The sequence below is a fragment of the Lissotriton vulgaris genome, chromosome 4_1, assembly GCF_964263255.1.
Source record: "Lissotriton vulgaris chromosome 4_1, aLisVul1.2, whole genome shotgun sequence".
Classification (NCBI taxonomy): Eukaryota; Metazoa; Chordata; class Amphibia; order Caudata; family Salamandridae; genus Lissotriton; species Lissotriton vulgaris.
The window spans coordinates 1,297,477,516-1,297,494,454 of NC_141691.1; the positions used below are offsets into that span (position 1 = coordinate 1,297,477,516).

General features: G+C 45.3%; 1 protein-coding gene across 2 annotated transcripts in view; it reads left to right on the forward strand.

Moving 5' to 3' along the window:
• The first annotated feature begins 241 nt into the window (after positions 1-241).
• LOC147723150 (uncharacterized) overlaps positions 242-16,939 on the forward strand; it is a 518,006-nt gene continuing 501,308 nt past the window's right edge. The window contains exon 1 of one of the 2 annotated variants that reach the window (XM_086965540.1): positions 242-629. The gene's annotated coding sequence lies outside the window, so the exon portion shown is untranslated. The remainder of the gene's footprint in view (positions 630-16,939) is intronic. The other variant, XM_086965536.1, reaches the window with a different exon arrangement.

The window sequence follows — 16,939 nt, forward strand, 5'->3', positions numbered from 1 at the left end:
TATGGTAAGTTTCCTCGTAAAGGTAATGCAGGGGTGAGTGGTCTCCTAAACCCATCGCTCAGAGATAGTGAGCTTTACTCCCCTTCAATAGGCAACGGCTTTATCTACAAGTTACGAAAATTCAATTTGCTGTCAGTTCTTCTGTAGTACACGCCTTCGCCTGTGCAGTGCACACAGCGAGCAGCAGAGGGCAGTAAAGTAAAAGGCTACGGCTATTCTCAGAATTTACACCAGGAGCTCCGGGACAAGATAGGAAAAGAAGATGAGGTGGAAGATCAGCGCGTGCCCTGCTGGTGCACCGGCTGAGACCCTAGAAGAGGCTGGTAGGCAGAGGAGCGCAGGGAGGGGCGCGTGCCCAGCCACGTCCGTTCTTTCACGGCGGAAGTTACTCCTGACTGCAGACTGGACGGACTCGAAGAAAGAAAATAAAACAAAGGAGGCATTATTTTATGCCTAAACTGGAGTTTGCGTGTTCAAAAAGATTCACCGCGAGGACCGCTATGCACTGGCGACGAGGCTGCCTTGGCATGGTGATGTTTGAGTCAGGCATGTTGTGAGGGGCACAGGAAAGGCAGCCAAAATTAAACCATCCTTGTCCATGCTTCTCTTCTAGAGGGACCATTGTTAAGGTACCGTAACAGCATCTTACACTACGTAATTTATGAGTTTAATTTGGTGTGTAATGCTTGTGCATGGGTGTCTTGTCTAATTTCAGACTTTCCAAACCTGCAGTTTTTACTTATTTCTTGAAAAGGAAATCCCATTATAATATAACTAATATATAGACCATAAGCCACAACCCACTCTAATACACACTGCACGGTCCGATTGTAGCTTTGATATATAGTCAGTCAATATACCCATTAATAGCCATCGCCAGCCTTATGGGCGCTTGGCTCAGAAAGGTGCAAATGAGGAGGGGGAGGGACAATAAGCAATGGTATTGACCTGCCTCAAGGTCATTGATGCTATTAGCATGTAAAAGTGTTAGCTCTACTACCACCCTCATTGTCCTTGCCCTCTAAATCAGTGTCAGTCAAACTTTTGTTTTGTTCTGAGCCCTCCTCATACACAATTTCGTCCAGATGACGTGCTCTTACAATTATTGTGGGGAATGTTAAATATTGCACGAATATTCTGCAGTGCTGCTCAATTTAACACAATAAATTAATGTCGTGTAAAATGTTGCAAATATCCCCCTGCAGCAATAGCCTCTGTGAACGAAAGTCCATTGTTACTGTTACAGGCATTTCTTTGATATTTGGTTATCTCTTTTAAGCTCACCATTTGCCAAGAACCTCTGCAAACCCTATCAGTTTCCAGAGACACTTGATAAGCGGCTGTGGCTTTATCACTCTTTCTTACCACAGCTTTGTGTCCCCTGGATATCTCTGGCACAGAAAGAGGCACACACCCGGTTTGAAGACCAATGCTCTAAATTGTCAGTTGCCTGTTGTGGGAGCTAATGAATGTGACTAGCTGTTCAATTTAAGAGCCCAATAGAAGTGCCAATATTGGTCCCACAGCTCCAATGTGCCATGTAGCTACTACTTAAACGTTTTTTCTTTCAGTAGTGCAAGTGAAACGAAACAATATTGGAATTTAACACATTACAAGGCATTCATAGTTTGACAATGTCAACTAGCATTTAATCTCTTAAAGCCATTAAACGGATTCGTGTGGCCCATCTATATTGTCTTGCACCACACATTAATATGCCCGTTTTCAGACATTTGCAGAGCTCTTGTGATGCGCATCTATTGACATGCAAAAAACACATCTGTTCCACTGCTGAGACACCAACAGAGACCTGACAAGACACCTCTACTTTGCCTTGCAACATGCACTGATATTCCTGCATGGCGAGGTTTGTAGGGTTCTTACGATGCACCTCTTTCTTGATTTGGTAAGGGCCAGTTAAGTTGGGGTTTATACTAGACAGCTCATGCGTGTAGGTGCTGCGTTGTAGTGTCGCTAAGCTCTACAGGAGAAGGCCCAAAGACGCAGGATTAAATCAGAGGTATCAGGCATTGGCGCCTTAAGATCCTGCTGTCACTTTTTTTCTATGTAGCTATAGTTGTCTCCTGTTTTTGTATATTGGTATTTATATACACTGGTAGTTGATTAAGCTCTGGGCTACTAGGATTCCTAGAATGGAATTCAATTGTTTATGTAGTTCTAAAGAATCTGATTCAAAAGGTTTAAGTTTGATGGTGATTCTTGTTGATATTTTGACTTATGTTTTGTCGCATGTTGTTTCTACCTGGTAAATGCATGAACATATCTGACTCAATCATATGTGAGTTCAGCTTCTTCTGGTAGCCGACACGTGTTTCGCTTTAGATCATAAGCCATTGTGCTTTTTCAAGGCTGTATTTATCATTCAATACTGCTGCAAATCTTGTTCACTAGCGTGTTGCGAAATCTTTCGCTTCCAGTCTAGAACTCATATGGCATAAGGTGCCCTGGAGCATCGTTCTTGGACACAATGAAACAGTAGGAATGATCTGCAACTTGAACTATATTCAGGTATTATGTCCCAGCAGGTTCTTACAAGGCCACTTTCCTGCACAATGCACCAGAACTGTCATAGTGCACATATTTTGTGGCGTGCAATACACACAGCTATCCTACTGCTTAGACAACCGTAGAGCTGTTCTGGGTTAGACTCTAAGCTGGAATCTCTGTGAGAGACTCAGAGGGGCATATTCACAAGCCCTAATCAGCACCGGAGCATCACTTTTTTGACGTTCCAGTGGCGTAGCGCCGGTTCCCATATTTACAAGGTGGCGCTAATTCTCTTTACGTGGCTTAACAGCACTTTGTAAATATGTCCCTTTCCGCTGAAGCCCTCTGTGATAAAGGAGCATGCAATGGCTGTTGCTGCGGGGGTCCACCACAACACCCATTGCTTTTAGACACTGCCCCAGATTTACAAGGCTGAGGCAGCACCAACAACAGCGCCATTCTAGCGCCATGGATTACCAGGCGTTAGAATGGCGATACAAGCGGAAACTATTAATTTCTTTCCATGTGTGATGCATTGCGGAGCACACATATAAAGAGCAAGTAGCCATTATTGATTAGTCCATTCCTGCACATAAACAATCACCCCTGCAACGCAGGCACTCTTGCAACATGGCGGCAGGGTGACTGCGCTAGCGCATGGCAGCGTTTTTTGCACCAGCGCTATGGGAAACACAGGGTTGCGTCGTATTCTTGTGAATACAGCGCATCCCTGCATTTTAAAAATGTTGGAGCACGGCGCTGCTGAAATTGCCCAGCTCCGCGCTCCCACATTTAAAAAAAAATATGCCCTAGAGTACTCTTAAAAATGCATTTGGCTCAATGCGTTTTACAGTTGAAGAGAGTCTCTCTTTCTCATAAAATAATTCCGGGGGGTTCTGATGTCTACAGCAGACGTGTGCTTAATCTGTACATTCAAAGCTTAAAATCCTAAAAAGGTCAACTCAGCTTCTTATCCTTTCACAGGCTATAAATTGAGCACCATCGAGTTTAGTAATAACACTTGTCTCACACTGCCTCAAGGTCATTCACATTAAATAAGCAGTACGAATGCTATTTATTCTGCGTGGGCCAGGTGCATTTATAAACCACCAATTGAGGATTCTCTTGTGGCATAAAATGTGCTAGAGAAACGCTAGTGATAGGTTGGTGACTTGAGTACGTCTTGGAAACTGTGTGAACTGCAGGTTGAGTGCCCCGTGCCGAATGCAACAACTCAGGAGGTAGAGGGTCAAAAACTTTAATGCCAGTTAGGTAACTTGATGGGTTACTGCTGCAGGTTATTAAACGTATGTGTATCTGCAGTGGCGGCTGGTGACATTTGAAAGTGGTGGGGCGTCACATTATTGTTGTACTGCACTACAGGTAGCGAGTATAGCGAGCGAGGTCGAACAACCTACGTGGGGTTTGAGGGCTTCCCCACCAAGAAAAGTTTGAAAAAAGAGTGGACAAACAGTGCATTTTTAAGCAAATTTGAGGAAGCAGGAAGGTTAATAAAGCAATTAGTGCTGGCTGGGCCTATTAAACAGATCGGTCACTGCACCTCCCCTCCCCTCAATTCACACAGCTTTGCTCTTGTACCTTCACCCAGCTCCACAGAGACCCATGCTCACTACAGGTGTACATACACCTCTCTACTGGGGATTGCCAAGTAGACAAATACACAACTAGCAAGCAGACACACCTCAGTCTTGAAACTGTAAAGCAGACACCCAAACGGATCTTATAATAGGAATTATAATGCAGATAAATAGTCAGACACTCAGCCTCCTCCCCCCTTCCATCTCATATGTTCAAGGTTTTATCTCTGAAACCCCACACTGCATTCTAAAAGCCGGGAGGTAGTTAGGGGTATGAGGCATTAAAATATGATTAAATAAATATAACCATTACTTTTCCATTAACATATTGCACGTTTTATAAAATGGTGCACTGTTAAACATCAATACAGGTACAACCCCTTAAGTCTGCCTATTTCCTGCCCATTCTCTGCTACAGGGTTACACCAAATCACTCCACAAACACTGGCGAATATGAAACATTATGCAATGTGATTGTACCAGGATCACACCTTGCATCAATGGGTACTGAAATGGTGTTGATGTACAAAGAGGAGAAAGGGAAAGCAAAGCACTGTGTCCCTTACTCCTGTATGCTGCGCGAGCCTCCGTGCTTCTGCTGTGACACAAGCACTGCAATTTTGGAGCAGCTGCAATGCCCACAAATGACTGCTTCTATCTTTTCTCTGTATATTCCCCCCTTCCCTTCGAGCAGAGCCATGGGCTCAGGGGTTTAGATCCTTTTACCTTATGCACTTTTAGAAGACAGATTATGCTGTCGTGTTTTTTGGGGCATCGCTCAAGGAGCCCTATTAGCATGGTTTGTGCGCACAGGTCTCTGGTGGGGGAGAGACGTCCACGTGACACAAAGCACCACAGTGACCACACTTCTACCAAGAGGAGCGGTCTCAGCACCGCTGCCCCATGAACACATTCCTTTGCTCTTACTGTGGCACAAACTTATATAAATTGTACGATCAACCAAAGTATATACATTGTAATTTATCAACGCCTGTGACAACACAAATTATACTGTCCGTCACGGTTCTTGGTGAACATCGTAAAGCATTTGTTGCAGACTGTTGCAGGAACAGATTAATTACTATTTTAAATGTTCCACAAAATTATTGCTATAATGTGCATAAATAACATCAATGTTAAATAAACAAAATTATCAGGAACAGAACCCCAGTTTCAAAACATTTGTTGCAAAAACCATACATCTTCGTTTTTTTCTACGGAGACACGATAAATCTCCCTGAACATGAATCGGCTCTCAATAATAGAAAAGCAAATGGAAAAGTATGAATTTAAATGAAATAGGAACGGGTAATAAAAAAAAATAAACTCACCGTCCGGAGAGACTCTTTCCCGACTCCCGCCTTCCTCTTTTCAAGTCCTGCAGCACGTCATCACAGGAAGGCGGCGCAGCAGGCAGACTCCCTCCCCTCCACCACTGCGATTTTGATTGGGGCGGCCGGCTGCCCCAGGCTACGTCATTTTCTCTCTGTATGCTGCTGCAGCAGCATACAGAGAGAAAAGGGAGAGTGAGTGTGTGGTTTTACGCGAGGGCAGGGGGGAGTGGCTTGGGGGAGTGGCTTTCCCACTGTAGTTAATACTGTCTGTTTGGGCGGCCTCATGGTGCCCAAACAATCAGTATTAACAACAGTGGGCTAGCCACTCCCCCAAGCCACTCCCCCCTGCCCTCGAGTAACACACCGCCCACTCTGACTCGGCTCTAAACCAGGAAGGAAGTTCTGCTTTCTCCCGTGCGAGAATGCAGAAACAAATCACAAATGGTAGTTATATTAAGGCAATAACTACCATTTGTTTCTGCCTTCTCGCACGGCGAGAAAACAGGGGGGGCGGCGCCCAAACGCCCCCATGAAGTAACCGCCACTGTGTATCTGTATACAGAAACACACGCACGTTTATGAAATTGACATTTATTTTACCAAGTGAGGAGGGAGCGGGCCTTGAAGGGGCGGAGTCTGTTGTTGGGATGGGACTTTGAGCCCATCACTCCGTGGCCAACCCTGGAGGGGTACGTGAAGTTCAGGGATATTGTAAAACCTTGATTGCACTTCATCTGCCCAGAGCCTTCACACTGTGAGCTGGTACCCCACTCCCTGCCGGGGTTTCCAGCTTGCTGGGTCCTACAGATTCTCACCCGTGTGAGCGTGTGAAGGGAGCCGATATCTTGTGCAGGGCCTTAAGTGGGTCGGGTCTCAGGGGCATATTAGCAACAAATAGCGATATTTATCGCTAAATGTGCTTAGCGAATGTTCTTTTTATCACTGCCTATCGCTGGATATTTTAGCGGAGAAAACATGCTTTTAGCAACATTTTTCTCCATAGTGCTAAAATATCCAGCGATTGCGGCGAAATGCGAGAATATCGCTGGAAAACCAGCGATATTCTCGCATTAACGCCAATGGGGGCTTAATCTGATAATCCACCCCCCCCCCCCCCTTGAATATACAGGTAAGTCAACTTTTTAGCAGGCGTTAGATTCTAGCGATAATCGCGCTTAGCGCCATTTTTTTTATCCCTTCGCCTGCCTTGCTAATAGGTGATAGCTGTGTTAGCAACTGTTTTCAGTCGCTAACAGTTTGGGTACGCCCACTTTGCATGTCATTAGAAATAAATATCGCTGACATGCAATGCGGGCCCCAAACATGTAGCTATCTCCTAAAAGCTATTGCTAACTGCTGTTAGCGACAGCTTGCTAATAAAGCGATAAAATTATCGCCACTTTAGCAGGAAAAAGTCCTGCTAAAGCGGCGATATAGCCCTTGCTAATATGCCCCTCAGTTTTAAAGAGGGCCTCAAAACTGGTCTCTGTCAGGGCTCTGTTTTGAGCCCTGGCACAGGCGGTCCGTTTTTTTCCGCACTGCAGTGATAGCAGGCACATCCATGTGCGCTCGTTCACACTGCTCACTTCTCACTAGTGAAGAGGTTACGGCATGACGTCATGCCAGATGAGCGTTGTAGGAGAAGGGAACTCCTTTAAAGAGAGTCATTTTCTCTCTGGATTTCCCTTCTCTTTTTGAAACTCAGGAGCAGCAACATTGTCGTGGTGTCACTAGGGCTTTAAGTGGAAGCTTTTTCAATATTATATACAAGCCATAGTTGCTGCTTATTTATCTTATGCAACTAACAAACATTGACAAAGCCAATAGATCTGATTTGTTGCAGCTATGATGTTCCGTGTTGTATCATATATCTGGATGCAACGACTGGAGCAGAAAAATAAAAGTCGGATGGCACACTATGCTAAGCACAGATTTTTAGCTTATGTGTTTTAATCCTTGCCCTTAATTACATTGGCCACACCCCTTTATGGCTCATATTATGGCCCCACCGGTGGTCCGTGACTTCGGGACTTCTTATTAAGGTTTTTATTTAGTATTCTTCTGGCCTGACTAAACTATGGGACATAATTGCCTATCCTTTTGGCTTTTTGCCAGTGTGAATCGGGGACATTATCCAAGATCCCAGTAGTGTTACCCTACTTCTGCTATTAAGGAATTCAGCTTCGAAACGCTGTCTCCTTGTGGCTTGTACATACTTGAAGACCCAGTCTTCTAGAGCATTGGCATTTTGCCATCTCTGATGTAGCAGGATTATTTGGAATCCTTGTGGCACAATTCTGCTTTCCCTGTTATCAGGACACTCGTGTCATCTTTCTCTCAATCAACGACAGGACCCTAGGCATACTAACCTATCGTCTGGTTGGACCGTTTATACCCCTTTTGGACCCCTCCATTTTTTTCCATCGCCACATTTAGGCCAAGTCCATCCATACTTCAGAACTCCATTCCCCTGGAGTCCAATTCAGCTCAGACTGGACTCTATTATAGTGAAAGTCTGATTCTCCTGACTGTCAAGACAGCTTCTTCAGCCCTGCTCCCACACTATATTTCGCTATCATTGTTTTTATGGCCACCCTTTTTGGCCAGGACTGAAAATTAAAGCATGACATTTGCGCCCTGATGAAGGAATTTTTATATATAGTGGTACTCTCCGAAACGCGCATGTGTGTGCTTTGAATGTTACATTGTGATTTGTAGATTTTGTGGCTTTATTGTTTAGTGTAGTGTCCGATGTTTTTTATTTTTGTAACAGTATGTGATTAATATTTATTGTATATGTGGGTGCAATCTGTCACTAGGTTGCTGTACATATAGGGTGTGTCTTTATTATTTTTTTCATAGTAATCTGTGGGCTGCGTTCATGTTTTATGAATATCTGTGTAGTGTGTATATGAATATGTTTTTATGTGATATTTTGTGTACTATCATGAATGAATTTCTTTACATTTCTGTTTGATATAAAAAAGATAAATAAATGATTATAAATAAATAAAAAGTACATGAGCTGATCTGTGGGTGATTTCTAAATAATTTTGGAGCTACTGCCCTTTCATTTACATATTTGGGGACATCTTGTCATGTTCTTAGTTTGTTCTCTCCCTGGTTGGATGTTTCCCTTGAACTAGCTTTCTCAGGGTCCCTCATGTTTATTTAGTACACGCCCCTTTATGAGACCACCCCCAGTTTTTCCATCCCACTAAAAGCTCTGATTTTGTGGCAGATGATGACGCTGTGTGGGTCGGCAGGCCTGTGTACGTGTGTGCTTGTTGACACAAAGATATTTGTATTTTATTTTGTTATTGCCATATCATTAGCTTAACTTCAAGTAAAAGTGAGGCGTTTTATAGAGAACAGTTTATGTCATCAGTAATATTTCAAACTGGAGAAGCTGTACATAGAAGCTTACAGTGTACATGGGATTCAGGTGAAACCACATTACAAAAAGCCAATAGATGTCGGCTATTAGAGAACTATTGGCTTTGGCAGTGTGTTTCATCCATGTTGTACACCAGTGTGGCTGCTGTTCAACATGGCTGAAGGGTGGTGACATAGAGGAGAGTTGCACGGAGTAGAATGGAGTGCCAGAGTGTAGTGGAGTAGAGTAAAGTGGAGTGGCGTAGAGTGTCGTAGAGTGCAGTGTTGTGGAGTGACACAGAGCGGAGTGGCAAAGAGTGGAGTTGCAAAGAGTGGAGTGACACAGAGTGGCATAGAGTGACATAGAGTGGATTGGAGTATAGTGTTGTAGCATGGAGTAACAGAGTGGAGCAGAGGGTCATAAAGAGGAGTGTTGTGGAATGGTGTGGAGTGGAGTAAAGTGGAGTGTCATAGAATGAGTTGGCGTAGAGTGTCGTAGAGTTTAGTGGCGTGAGTGGGGTGGCCCTGGAGCGTCATAGAGTGACATAGCAAGGAGTAGAGTGGCATAGCATAGAGTGGTGATGTAGAGAAGAGTAGAGTGCTGCAGAGTAGAGTGTCATACAGTGGAGTATTGCAGAGTATTGCAGAGTGAAATGGCATAGAGTGTCGTAAAGTAGAGTGTTGTAGAGTGGAGTGGAGTAAAGTAGCGTGAAGCAGAGTGTCATAGAGTAGAGTGGAGTAGAGTGTCGTAGAGTGTCAAAGAGTAGAGTAGAGTCTTGCGGAGTGTCGTAGAGTGGAATGTCATTGAGTGGAGTGTTGTAGGGTGGACTAGCTTAGACTGGAGGGCGTAGATTGGAGTAAAGTAGTGTGGAGTAGCTCAGATTAGAGTAGACTGTTGTAGCTTGGATTATAGTGTAGTAGAGTAAGCATGGGCGAATTTTGCGAATCTCGCGTACGCGAATTTTGCGGATTTGCGAACTCGCAATTCGCAAAATCCGCGAATTCTCGCGAATTTGCGGATTTTTTTTTTGTGTGTTCGCGCGGGTTTCTGCCAGTTCGCGAGGGTTTTGTACAATTTCGCAAACGCAAACTTACCTGTCGGGTCGCAAGTTTCGCGAACTTGTTGTTTCTACGTGTCCAGCCTGTTTGGGACACTCTTCTTCATCACTGCCACTCTCTGTCACCACTGCCACTCTCTGACTACTCATGCCACCCTCTGGCCCACCAATGCCACCCTCTGTTTCATCACAGCACCCTCTGGTTGTCCAGTCAGTGTACATTATTGTGGCAAAGCAAGCACACCTTCCCTGCCTCAAGTGACCTGAATTAATTTGGGGCTGATTAATGTGTCACAGAATATTTTTTTAGCTGGCACCTGCTTCCTTAGTGCTTCCTGATTAGTGATCTTTTGCACTTGCTAAGTGCTTTCATTGTTGCAAAATTAGTTACAACACCTGCCCTGCCCCAACTGACAATAATGAATTAGGGGCTGATTAATGGATTTGAACTTCCAGCCTGGCTCCTGCTTGTCTCCCTTAGCTGTAATTCAGAACCTTTGTGGCATATGTGTAACTATTCTGAGGTTCAGAGCAGGGTCACATAATAGTTGCAACTGGCAACTGAACTCTGGAGGGGCCCCTCAGGAAGCACTACAGGAAATGGCTACTAATGATGAGCCTGACCTTTTGAACCTGGTAATTAGTTTCAGTTTTGCTAAGATCGTATTTCTGCAATTTTGCGCTTATTCGCGGGGCGCGAAGTTGTACTGGGAAGCCGCGAACTCACGCGAACAGTGCGAGCAAGCCATAAAATCCGCTGCTCGCGGATTTGCGGATTTTGCGGGAGATTCGCGGATTGCGAATTTACCGAAAATCCGCAAAATCCGCGAGCGAAACGGATTTTCCGCCCATGCTTATAGTAGAGTATTATTGAGCGGAGTGGCACAGAGTGCAGTAGAGTGCCATAGAGTGGAGTGTTGTAGAGGGGAGTGGAATAGATTGGAGTAGCGTAGAGTGAAGTGGTGTAGAGTGCAGTAAAGTGGCATGTAGTTGCATAGACTGGAGTAAGGTATAGCGTGGAGGGTTGTAGAGAGATGCCGTAGAGTTGAGTGACATAGAATGGGGTAGAATGATGTAGAGTAAAGTGTCATAGAGTGGAGTGTGGTAGAGTATAGTAGTGTAAAGTGGAGTGGCGTAGACAGGAGTAGAGTGTTGTAGAGTAGAGTGGAATGGCATAGAGTAAAGTGACATGGACTTAAGTATCATGGAGTAGAGTGTCATAGAGTGGAGGCTTGGTAGAGTGGAGAGACATGGAGTAGAGTGTCGTAGATTGAAGTGGTGTAGAGTAAAGTGGCGTAGAGTGGGGTAAAATGGTGTAGATTGGAGTAGAATGTTGTAGCCTGGAGAAGTGCAGAGTGGAGAGGATTGTCTTACAGTAGAATGTTGTAGAGTCCAGTAGAATGGAGTGGGTACAGTAGAATGTCATAGAGTAGAGTGGAGTGTCGTAGAGTGGTGTAGTGTGTCAGAAAGTAGAGTATCATAGAGTACAGTGAAGTAGAGTATAATGACATGGAATAAAGTGCAGTAGAGTGGAGGGCATAGAGTGGAGTGGCTTAGAGTGGAGTAAAGGAGCGTGGAGTGGTGTAGATTAATGTAGAGTGTTGTAACATGGGTTGACATAGAATAGGGTGGAGAAGAGTGTTGTACAATGGAGTGGTATAGTTGTGCAGAGTAGAGTATTGTGGCGTGGAGTAGAGCGTGGTAGACTAGAGTGTCATAGCCTAGAGTAGTCTGTCGTAGAGTGTAGTGAAGTGTAGTGACATGGAGTGTCATATAGTGGGATGGCATAGAGTGGAGTAAAGTGGCGTGTAGTGACTTAGATTGCAGTAGAGTGTTGTAGGATGGAGTAGAGTGTTGTAGAGTGGAGTAGAGTGGAGTGGCGTAGAGTGATGTAGAGTCTTGTAGAGTGGTGTGGCGTAGATTGGGGTAAAGTAGCGAGGAGTGGTGTAGATTAATGTATAGTGTGGTAGCATGGGTTGACATAGTAAAGAGAGGAGAGGAGTGTTGTACAATGGAGTGGCATAGACTGGAGTGGTGTAGAGTAGAGTGGTGTGGCATTGAGTGGAGTAGAGTGTCGTAGACTAGAGTGTTGTAAACTAGAGTAGTCTGTCGCATAGTGAAGTGTAGTGTAGTGACATGGAGTGCTGTATAGTGGGGTGGCATAGATTGGAGTGGCATAGAGTGAAGTAAAGTGGCGTGTAGTGACTTAGATTGGAGTGTTGTAGAGTGGAATAGAGTGTTGTAGAGTGGTGTGGCTTGGAGTAGAGTAGAGTGGAGTGGAGTAGAGTGGAGTAGAGTCTTGTACAGTGGAATGGTGTGGAGTAGAGTGGAGTGGCGTTGAGTGGAGTAGCGTGTAGTGACTTAGATTGAAGTAGAGTGTTGTAGAGTGGAGTAGAGTATTGTAGAGTGGAGTGGTGTGGAGTAGAGTGGAGTGGCGTAGAGTGGAGTAGAGTCTTGTGGAGTGGAGTGGCGTAGAGTGGGGTAAAGTAGCATGGAGTGGTGTAGAGTAATGTAGAGTGTCGTAGCATGGGTTGACATAGAAAAGAGAGGAGAGGAGTGTTGTATAATGGAGTGGCATAGACTGGAGTGGTGTAGAGTAGAGTGGTGTGGTATCGAGTGGAGTAGAGTGTTGTAGAGTAGAGTGTCGTAGCCTAGAGTAGTCTGTCGTAGAGTGGAGTGTAGTGTAGTGACATGGAGTGTCGTATAGTGGGGTGGCATAGATTGGAGTGGCATAGAGTGAAGTAAAGTGGCGTGAAGTGACTTAGATTGGAGTGTTGTAGAGTGGAATAGAGTGTTGTAGAGTGGTGTGGCTTGGAGTAGAGTGGAGTGGAGTGGAGTGGAGTAGAGTCTTGCACAGTGGAATGGTGTGGAGTAGAGTGGAGTGGCGTTGAGTGGAGTAGAGTGTTGTAGAGTGGAGTGGCGAAGAGTGGAGTGGTGTGGAGGAACGTGCTGTTGAGTGTTGTAGAGTGGAGTGGCGTCAGTACTACTAGTAAAGGTATTTTTGACACACGATTAATCAGTCCGGTGAACAAGATCCCATTAGATGTAGACCCAAGCATGCTCTGTTGTCAGTGGTGCCAATATCAGCACAAATAAAACAGCTTCACCATAAACTGGCTCCGCCCCCTCCCCATCCCCTGGCCCAGATCCCGTTCTGAGCTCTGTCCCTGCAGTTAGTCATTTTCTAATAGAGAGGGCTAGTGAATGGTGCCTGAAGGGACAGCTGGGCAGGAAGGGAGTGTAAACAATGCAGGCAGGGACTGGGAAACAGATATGAGCGTGGGCGGGATCAGAAAGAAAGAAGGTTGGGCGAGAGCAGAGAGACACAGCTCAAATAAGAAATAGTGCTTACTTTGAGATGGTGGTTTCCGGTGCGAAGCACCGGCACTTAATTGTCAGCACCGGCTTACGATTGCCTATTTTAGATATGAGCAGCGGTTTATTAATTCAATATACATTGACTAAGAGCTGACACCCTCGCCATTCTATAGCTTTGGGGGCTTGGAATAGTATGAATTGTAACTCCTGCAAAAGGGTGATGGTTAGTAGTTGTGTTGTTACTATCATTGGCAGCGCTGGCGAGAGCAATGGGTGGTGCAGGCCGCAGTGGCCGCTTGCCCTGGCACTCATTTTTCACAAATTATGCACTGGGTAGGAAGCAGGCCTGAGAGTAGAGAAAGAATGTGGGAAAAGGCACTGTGAGTGGGAGCAGGAGGGCCCCAATACTGGTGGACAAGACGAGACATGCTAGAATAGTCAGGGACTGAAGAGTCCCGAATGAGACAGGTTAGGCGGGATGAGAATATGCAGGAAGATCTGACAACAATGGCTGCTAAGGTGCAGAACGTTACTGATCTGCCGGGGACCAGGCAGCCTTGAAAAGAATGCAGAAGCTAGGGCTGATGGGAGAGAGGGTTCCCTGAGAAGGACACACAAGGTTGAGTCACGCCAAACGCACCGGTAGGGCATCACTCCCGCAAAGACACCCTAGAGGGGAGAAACACATGATATGTATCTGAGGGAGAACAAAGCAGACAGGTTTGGTTGATAAGACGGGCAGGGGAAACGCAAAGAGTTGATTGACACCGATAACATCTATTCTACTCACAACCCCTAGACCATGGACGACAAGTGACACACTGAGACCTAAGGAAGTGGAGACATATGGGACACACCTCTGCACAGTCTCTGGTATAGGGATGCCAGGATATGCTGGGGCTAGGTGTAGGGGAAATGTACAAACGCTGGCCAGGTTCATAGCTGTTGTTTTGGTGCAGGGCACTGGCAGAGAAGGGAAACAGGTGAAATGGGGGGGAAAAAGCGGCCAGCAAAGGTATTAGCTGGCTTGGCCGATGCAATGTTGGCATAGCTTGTATTTCATTTAAATATTTTTTTTTGTTTGCATGTATATTGATGACAGAAATCTAATAAACATTCTCTTTGGCACAGTAAACAAACAAAAAAAGACCGGTGGCAGCGATTCATTAAATGTGTTGTTTGTGCCTATTGCCTCACATGGACAATGACAGTATAAACTCATCAGTCTACGCTTGGGAGGTCGATGACAATATTTAAACAAGCATTTGCAATGCAGTAGGTCTCGCATTTGCAAGAGTATGTGCTAATGGCGTTGTAAATGACAACGTTTTTTACCCATGTGTTTTTGTTTGGAGTACAGTGGATGTATGTGGTGTGGAGTGGAATTATGTGGTGGATTTGGAATTGTTGGTTGTGAAATTGTATGGGGCGGAATTGTGTAGTGTGTACATGACCAAGTGCTCAGCAGGAATCATGTTGCTTGGGAGAACTCCTAGGGACTCCATGTAAATAGCCTTAGTTTGGCTCCCACAAGGGACAGATTATACACACATTCAGGGGAGACACAAATTCATTGAAAATGAGAGTGCCACAAGGAAATGGAGGAACATGAACCTCGAAATACACAATGGTGATCAAGTGATGGTTAAAGACCAGCCTCTTACTAGCACCTTTCTGAAGCCGTACGAGCAAGCGCTTTAAATACTCACTGATAAAAAAGGGGAGAATGGTCTCCATGAAAAGTGGGAATAAACTACCTCTAGAAATGTATTAGTATTAAAGGTAAGCCTCTCGGATGGGCATCTGACAAATGGAAAGGACAGGAAAGCACAGCATACAGGGGGGCAGTGAACAATCCATAAATACAGAAGAGTTGGAAGCTGTCTTAGGTGGAACAGTGACAGCACCACAGAGGTTCCACAGAGTCACAGTAGCAGATTCTACAATATAACCTGCGTCCTATAGCCTGAGAACAAAGGGGCATATTACCAAGGGCCCTTATCGCCGCTTTTGCAGGACTTTTTCCCGCTAAATCGGCGATAATTTGATCGCCCTATTACCAAGCTGTCGCTAAAACCAGTTAGTGACAGCTAATAGGCGATAGCGAGCATCTTGAGGCCCGCTTTGCAAGTCAGCGATATTTATCGCTAATGACATGCAAAGTGGGTGTGCCAAGATGTTAGCGACTGAAAACAGTCGCTAACATCGCTATCTCCTATTACCTACAAAGGCGTAGGTTTGGAAATATTTGCGCTAAGAGCGAATATCTCCAAAAGCTAACACCTGCCCAGAGCAGTTCTTAGCCATGTTATCCAATGGGAGGTGGATAACATGGCTAAGAGCATTGTCACGATAATGTGTGAATATCGCTGTATTTCCAGCGATATATACACGCATTTCTAATGATTTTTATAGTTTCTGAGATAAACCTTGATGATAGCAAGGTATCTCAGCGATAAAAATCGTCGTAGTGCGGCGATAAAATTATTCCCGCTATCCCTGCTTAGCGATAAATATCGCTATTTCTAGGTAATATGCCCCAAAGTTCCCGTATCGCCACGTGTACCGGGGTTTACACTAGTACAGAAAAACTGTTATTCTGTGTATGAGTATAAATATCAGGGCAATTTATAATTGGAACCTTTAAAAAAAGGTAAAAAGCGTATAAATCGATTGTGAAGCGAAATAACCCAGCTACAAAAATGACATGAAATATAAATGGATGTCAGCTTTACGGGGGAAATCAGTTCACTTCAAGGTTCCGTAACATGCTGCTGTCCAACCAACAAGAAATTGCCAGCACTAATCTGAATAAAAATGGAGAACAGAGTACAGTTAAGGTGTATCCATATGGAAACGAGGTGCTAAGTTCCAAATTGGAAGCATTAACCGGTAAAGTTTAAAAATGGAAAAATTGTGCATACTATTCATTTATATGAAAATGAAATTAATAAGAAAGGAATTACAAAAGTTATTTGATGTGATAAGCTACGCATGCACAGCCTGCAACACTAACTCCGATAAATCAGGAAATAAAGAGCGCATGCTTCACAACAATGTTCTCACTAAATTGTAGGGTCTTGTTATTTTAATGGTAGAACTGTAGTGAGCGCTCTAGCGTTGCACGTCACGTAGCTACGTGACGTGCGGTGACGTAGGAAGGCAGCGCGCGCAGCGGAGGCAGAAGCGTGCGAGCCGGCTGGGCAGAGGACATGCTCGGCGCTCCTTGTAACGGATAACTTGAATAAAGTAAGCATAACAGCAACCTGGCTCCGAGAGTTATTGGGGGAAGAGAGTACACCTCTACAGTGGCGACGAAGGTGGGATCAGTGGCCCATGACCCCCCACGACACAGATCACACGACGAGCCGGAGTAACGGAGCGGAGTCACGGAGCGGAGCGCGAAGAGGGCCCGAGGGAACACACAGTGGCCACACCCTGACCCGGGCACCACAAGGAGCGTAGCAGAGCTAACAAGCGCACAATAAAGCGCACAGCAGACGCGCAGTGAGTAACCTACCTGGAGTTGCGACGCACATCGCGCCAGAAGCTAGCCACGACCACGGCCCACAAGGAACCGCACTGGCTACCCCACCTGAGCGGGAAGGGGCTGAAAGGAACAGCCCCCCACCCGTAGTCAGCGGGGAAGAACAAAACAGCGCGCCGGGGAGCCCGAGAGGCCAGGAAAGTGCGCCGCCCACATCCAAGGGTGAGAAGATGAGCGCGCAGGCGGGGTTCGCGATGGCGC